Below are 7,841 nucleotides of genomic sequence, written 5' to 3'. Positions count from 1 at the left end.
GTATTTTTATTTTATTTTTTACAGTAGTTTTTAGTAAATATTTTAGATATTTTACTTAATTAGTGCCATAATTGATTTTAAAAAATGAGATCCCAATTTTAAATGCAATATCTTGCGTCAAAACTATTTTTTGAAGACAAAAAAGGTTATATAAAAAATTATAAGTTTGAATTGAAAGAATATTCATTTTTTCAAATAATTTTAAGAGTGGTGAAATAAATTATTATGTAAGATAACCCACTTGGGTTGGCCTGGTGGTATTGACTTGTGATCTGGGAGTGTGCTCCTTCTCGAGGTCTCAGGTTCGATTCTCTCCAGTGCCAATTTAGGTGGGCTAGTTTAGCTTCTTAAAAAAAAAAATATTATTTAAGAAATTGAGCGATGCTAAATAGGATTTTTAAGAAATTGAGCGATGCTAAATAGGACGAAAATATTTTTGTATGAAGGTAAGAATATGTATCGAGGAGGGGTGATTTTAGGTCACCCCTCTGCATCTTTTTTCTATTTTTACAATCTAAATAAGTGATTTTCACATATATTAATTTTTATTTTGTATTTTCTCATAATTTCGTTGTCTGAGTGCAAAATTGATTTTGCGTCTTGTTGTGGGTTCATTTAGTTCTTATTGAAAGATCAGCTTCAATCAATCACAAATTCAATCAATGATTTGGACATTAACGTTGCAGATCTGACAGCATGGGTATTATGATGAATTTGATTTTATTATATTATTTGTAGGCATTTTGCCATTGTATGCTATTAACTTGGGTGTTGTGAGTTTGTTTGCAGATTCATCTTTTATGTTCTTATCGATCTTGATCATGTTATTGTATCTGATATATTCTATCAATTTGAATGAATGAATATCGTTTTACTTTTGTAAAAAAAAAAGTGTTACACATTATAATAAAAATTTTGTATTTAATAATTGCGAAATGTTTTTTCCCCTAATTTTTTTTAAGAAATGTTTTATTTTTTGGATAAACTAAGAGTGAGGTAAAACATCAAAGAAAGAGTTAGACATCTCAACTCAGTTGACATCCCCAAAGAACTTCTATCCTCTGCCATCTACTAATAATTTATATTAAAAAAAGAAAAAAATAATTACAAGAGACGGAGCCAAACCGTAACCCTAAAAAAACGAAAAGCAAGTAAAACTAAGAAAAAGCAAAGAAGAAAAATGGCCTTAGAGTGAGTGTTGTAGAAATTAATTTTGTTGAGCTGTTTATTCTTCTTCGTCAGATAAGGAGTAAAACGTTCAGTCGATTCATTGTTCTCCAAAGTCAGCACATGACGAAGCAATTGAAGGTCTTTATGCATCACTGGACAACAATGAGGATTGTTATAATTTGTCATCAAGATTTTGACATTCTTGTTGAGGATTGTTGAAATTCAATAAGGAAACTTGCTTTACTTATTTTTAGGTTTATTTGTTTTTATCTTTTTAGACTGGGTTTTAGGGTTGGAAATGAATCGAGTCGAATCGAACCTGTCTGAGTTCGATTAAACTCGCTAAGAATTGGCTCGGTTCGAACCTCGATTCGAGTTTGACATGAACTTTTTTACAGCTCGAGTTCGACTCGTTTAAAGTTCACGAACAGTTTGGTTTGACTCATTAGGTTCAATTCGTTTGTTCAAAGCACATAACTTTAGGTATGGAAATGAGTAAAGCCACTTGAACCATGTAACTCAAAAGTCAAAGAATTTAAATCTTTGACCTATAAATATATTGGAATTTATACCAATTACTTTAATGGACAAGATAAGGCTATTATTACACATAGTAATTAACACTGGTATGCAACCACCAAATCCAGTGTTGCCTTCTTGTATCATATATTTCTCTTATTATAGATAATTGTATCTTCCATTTTTCACGCATGTTCAGATGCAAGACTATTTTAGTTTTGAAATCCTTAAAAACTACAACAACATTGTGCATGACGTTGTCTATCAATTTTAGTGTAGCTCATTTTTATCCTATTATTGCTTAGTGTTTGTTTTAATTTTTAAAGTATTATATATAATCAATTATCTAATTGTGTAAAATCAATTATATATAAATTTAAAAATCGAAAAGGGAGGTAGAAGAGATAGCGCGAGGGCATGTTTAATGACTAATTTAATAACATCCATTGATATTAATCCAACAGTTGTAAATTGATCCTCTCATTTAATAGCGCGAGTTGAACTACATATTCGTTAAGTTTAACTCAATTAGTTGACGAACTTAATTTTCAGTTCAAGTTCGGCTCATTTGGTTCATGAATCAAGTTCGACGAATCAATTGTTGAATCAAGTTACGAACTCTAATTGAGTTGGTTCGATTCATTGTCAGCCCTACTGGGTTTATCTTTCTATTTTAGATTAGGTTTGTTTCTGTTTATCTTATTTAGTTTTTATATTTTAGTTTTTTTTATTCGTTTTTATTTTTCTCATCTTATAAAAATCGAAAATAGAATACTACTTACCCTTCTTAGCAAGCTATACTAGTAAGAAGCATTCGAGTTTTGTTTCATGTGTGGTACAAATTCGGGTACCATACCGTTTAATCGAGAAATCAACAAAACTGAAAGAGCAATCTGGAAGTTTATCTGATTAGCACAAGAAGCACTCAAGGCAGTATTTAATCTACTCCCAGATTTAAGTGACTTCTAATCGTCCGACGAATCCTATATGACTATTGGAATTCTCATATGTTGGCAAAAGAATAAGATACAAAAGATATGAGCAACAACACAGCTGGACCAAAAAAAGTATTTTTGGGACCTCCTTTATTGGAAACAAATTGTTGAGACATAATTTTGATCTTATGCACATTAAAAATACTTTATGTGACAATATACTTCATATACCGATGAATGTCTTAGGTAAACAAAGTATAATGAGAAGGCTAGGATGGACATGCCATTGAATTGTTAGAGACCAGAGTTAGAGCTACAAGCTCTTCAAAATGGAAAAGAATTGAAGATTCCATACAAATATGTTGGAACAAAATGGGATTTGTACAATGCCTCTAAAATTTGGATGATAACAAACTATTGAAGAATGATTGGATATGTTAATATATGTTTAAGTGTGCATGACTATAGATTAAAATTTATCAAGGTATGAACATATAAAAGAGCATCAGAAACACAAGAGAAGCTAAAAGACTTGGTAGAAGATCTGAAGAAAGATCAACCAGAAAGAAGAGTTGCACTCAGAGGCTGCTGAAGTTTAGACTCTGAAGATCATCAGACTCTGAAGGTCATTGGACTCTGAAGAATAGAATACTATGAACAGATATCAGGCAGTTTGTCTTCTTATGATCATATGCATATATAAAGAAAGAACTTCAAGGACAAAAGGAATGAACAGATAATTCCAATTGTAATAAAGGAATTTTAAATGTCTCATCAACGACATTATCAATATCAAGCAATATTCCAACGTCATTGATTTGAAGTCTCTCAACACAGAACACTTAAGAATTTCATACTAAGTTCATATCTTAGAAATTCTAAGTCTTTAGAGTCTGTTCTGTTTTGTAATTGTTTACACCTTTGATTGTATATCAAGTGTAAGAAAACTATTTCATTTGTAAATTCTTATAAGTCTCTTTAATTTGTGATTGAGCATTTGGAAGTCTCTTGTTTGTATGCTTAAGCATAGGAAGTCTCTTGGTTGTGTCCTTGAGCATTTGTAATCATTTGTGATAATAGTGAAAATCCATTAGAAGTGCAAGGGACTGGGCTACTCCTAGATTGTAGGAGGAACTAGTATAATTGCTTTGTGTCTGCTCTCTCTCGACTCTTGGACTGTAGGAGGAACCAATATAATTGCTTTGTGTTAACATATTTTCGATATTTAAACTAAATATAAATATTATTTTTTATAAAAAGATATATATATATATATATATATATATATATATATATATATATATAGACACACACATTATAAATTTTATGTACCACGGTCTAAGATTTTATGTAACTTTTTGCGATACTTGGTGTGAATTGCAGAATCCCGTGAACCATCGAGTTTTTGAACGCAAGTTGCGCCCGATGCCATTAGGTTGAGGGCACGTCTGCCTGGGTGTCACATATCGAAAAAGAAAATTCTCTCAAAAAAAAAAAAAATTATATGGAAAAAAAAATTATTTCAATAGACTTGTACCCAATGTGTTGATCAAGATGTTTAATTTGAGGAAGTTATAAACTAGAATTTTATTTATTTCGGTCAAAAGTTATAAAATAAAACTTTGACAATGTACCTCTTATTTTATTTCTATAGACATATGTAAGCTAAACATTTATTATGGTAATGATTAATTAAATTTAGTTTTTTTTTTTACTCCATTAATTAAAAAAAGTTTTTTTGATGGTATCATCTAATAAATTTTACTAGTCATAGTCTTTGTTACTCCAGAATACTAAAAAAAAATCCTCAAACTCTATCTATATATAGACACGCATTTGTTCAAATCATACATCGTTGTGCAATCAATTTCAAGCCAAACAAAATGAGAAATCAAAAGATCATTTTTCTCACTTTTCTTTCACTCTTCTTGATGTTTCTGTGGTACATAAACCATTTTCTCTCTATCTTTTTACTATAATATGTTGCCTTAAATCTTGTTCTTAATGTTTTTATCTTTCATTTATATATGGTTTTACCTTGGTGCAGTGCAAATGCAAAGGCAACAAGTATAAAATGTGAAATTCAAAAACCACGCGGCTTGGAAAATTGCAAGGAACAATGTCATGGATTATGTGAAGCGACTGGAGGGCATTATCCTTTTTGCGAACCTCTTGGGGGAGTTTGCAAATGCACTAAGTTGCAAATCCTAAAAGTTTTACTACTTTTAGGATCAGACAGAAACAAGGGTTGTCAATCCTATTATCCGTCTATGGATCAATTTTTAAGATTATCGATTCTAATTCTCAGTTGAAAAAGCATTAGAGACCAGACATATTCAAAATTAAATATGACAATCAAAACATAAACAGAATGATTTTTTTTAATTAAATCCAACAAATAAGAAGGGGTTCATCATAGAAGCCTAATCATCGAGGTTTAGTTGCAGATGGCAACCGATATCATTACAAAACAATGGAACATACCCTAGAGAGGATGGTCTTAAGTGTATAGTCTCTTCAAAATAAAGAGTATCTTGAAGATCATGAACCTTTTGAGGTATAATGTCCCTTCAAAAATTAAGAATGATCTTCAAAAATATATTCTTCTTCGACTCTTGAAGAAGTTAGAGGTTAGAATGGTGGTAGCATAACGTTTGAGTGGTTGAAGTACCATAACATTTTCAAGTGAATAATTTATCTCAATGCCATGTTGAAATTGGGGTCTAACTCATCCTTATAATCAGAGCCTCACTACATTTCCAAGTGAATAATTTATCTCAATTCCATTTTGAAATTGGGCCCTAACTCATCCTTACGGTCAGAGCCACACAACATTTCTAAGTGAATAATTTATCTCAGTACCATGTTGAAATTAAAGAAATTGAGGCCTAACTCATCCTTAAGAAATCAATTTGTGATGTTAAAATTTAGATTGGTGGTAACACCATATTTTAGCGGTTACAATACGATAGCAAAGTGGCCATAGTACTGCAACGACCCAAAATTTGAGACATTAACTTATGAAATTCTTAGTGGAAAAAAAGAATAAATTGTTTTTTCTTCTTATAAATAATAAAAGTGACTAAATACTCAAAGGTTTTAAAATAAACGAATAAATAAGTTCTCTTAAATTTTAAAATTATAAATCAGAGTTGTTTTATTTTACATCAAAATATAAAATTCCTAAAAACAAGGTTCTTTGCCTTTTAACTACCCAATGACACATCCTAGCTCATGATGCTTGTGAAAACTCTCGCCAAGGCGCACCATAGGTCCACATGTCTCTGAGTCTTCAACTGTGAGTCGTGATCATTATCTTATTCAAAAATACAGAAAAGGGTCAACTCAAAACAATAACAAAATATACAACTTATATATATATATATAATGTATTTCAAGTCTACAAAATATAACAATGCGACATACAAGTAACACAAATATAAGAACGAAGTACACCAAATGTCAAAACCCAAAAGACCTTTTCGACTAAAAAAATACATGACCCCTTAACGATTGACCTATATGCCAATGCAAATGATTCAGATATCACCTCATTTTTAGGGAAACATAATGTTCTTCGTGGATATTTGTGGGCTTCAACCAATTATGAACACCCCATCGTAGCTCCAACGAGTGCTGGAAATGAGTCGAATTGAATCGAACTCGTTTGAGCTTGGCTCGACTCAATATGAAATGATTTGTGTCAAAACTCGACTCGAATTTGAAACAAACCTTTTCTTTTTGCTCGAGTTCGACTCATTTAAAGTTCACGAGCAATTTGGTTCGGCTCGTATGGTTTAACACATCTATCTATCTATCTATCTATCTATCTATTATCTATCTATTATAATAAAATGGAGAATAGTGTGAAAACCCTATTCCCCAACGCCGATACCCAATTTGTCAATTTTTCCCTTCATTTTTGCCACCTCTTTCCAATTCTGCCCTTTCACTAAACTCCCCCATCATTAGGTTATTGAATGTACGTCTCTCCCAATTCCAATCCACACAATTATTCATTGTATGTTACATTAAAAATCTATTCTTATTCTTATTATTATTATTATTGTTGTTGTTGTTATTATTATTATTATTATTATTATTATTATTATTATTATTATTATTATTATTATTATTATTATTATTATTATTATCATCATCATCACTATCATTATTATCATTATTATTATAAAATGGAATGACTTTCCTTTTTTTTTTTTTTTTACAAGAATTGGAAAGTCATTATTGACTTTCCTGTAAGAGGTATTTCATATTCTGATTTATTTTATATAAGGGGTGTTTCATATTCTGATCTTTTAGGATGTTGTTTTCGATGAATTGAGAAATATTTTTTCAATAAATTGATTAAAGAAATTGAACCTTTCTTTATCAACTTTTTTCTTCTTCTTCCTCTTTAAATATTCATGCGTACTCCATTTGTTATCATGATTTATTTCTCACAGGTTGTGATATTTGGTCTAATTTCAAACTAATATGTTGTACTAGCTCCACAATGGTGAAGTCCTTTCTACTGTTCTACATTTGGTTCTTCTAATTTTTATAATCATCATAATTAACTCTTCGATCAATTTTGTTTAAAATTTTCCTTTGGTAGTTCACGTGTCTATGTGTTGGGTTAATTATGTTACTATTGCTAGCTAATGGATTATGTGTTGGGGTTCATTATGTTACTATTGCTAGCTAATGGATTTTAAGTCTTGCTCTCCTCTTCGGATGTCTACTTATTTCTTTTCTTTCTTTCATAAGTGATCATAAAAAAATACAATTTTTTAATGCTTTTCTAATTTTCTTTTCTATTGATTTGGAGAGATGAATAATATATGGTTGGCTGATCGTGCTACTTTTACAGAGTTTAATGTTGGAATATTTTATTATTTATTATATTCCAATAATATTATGTGGGCAAATATCGTAACAATAATTATATTAGCTATTTATCATTTGTGGGCCTTAGTTGATTAGTGATCAAATTAAGTAATAAGGCTATTAGATTTCTAATTGGATAATTAAATAAATATTTAATTAGTTGATATGGACTCAATGAGTGGATGTCTGGATGACCCATTAACGGAATAATGGGAAACCCTAATGGCCATCCAATATAAAAGAGGCTATGGTCCCCAATATACCGTACACGGCGAACTCTCTCTTCTGCCCATCTGAAGAGAACTTGAGGCATAAAGGTACCGGTTGAGG

The 7,841-nt window shown here is 30.6% G+C and overlaps 1 pseudogene; it reads left to right on the top strand.

Moving 5' to 3' along the window:
- Positions 1 to 3,964: 3,964 nt before the first annotated feature.
- On the top strand, positions 3,965 to 4,086 carry LOC146946276 (5.8S ribosomal RNA; annotated as a pseudogene; the record flags this gene model as incomplete).
- Positions 4,087 to 7,841: the final 3,755 nt, after the last annotated feature.

This window comes from Medicago sativa, chromosome 2 (assembly GCF_051527215.1).
Source record: "Medicago sativa cultivar Bolivia chromosome 2, Bolivia_mono, whole genome shotgun sequence".
Taxonomy (NCBI): domain Eukaryota; kingdom Viridiplantae; phylum Streptophyta; class Magnoliopsida; order Fabales; family Fabaceae; genus Medicago; species Medicago sativa.
The sequence above is the reverse complement of the archived record's forward strand: the minus strand, read 5'-3'. Positions and strand labels throughout refer to the sequence as shown.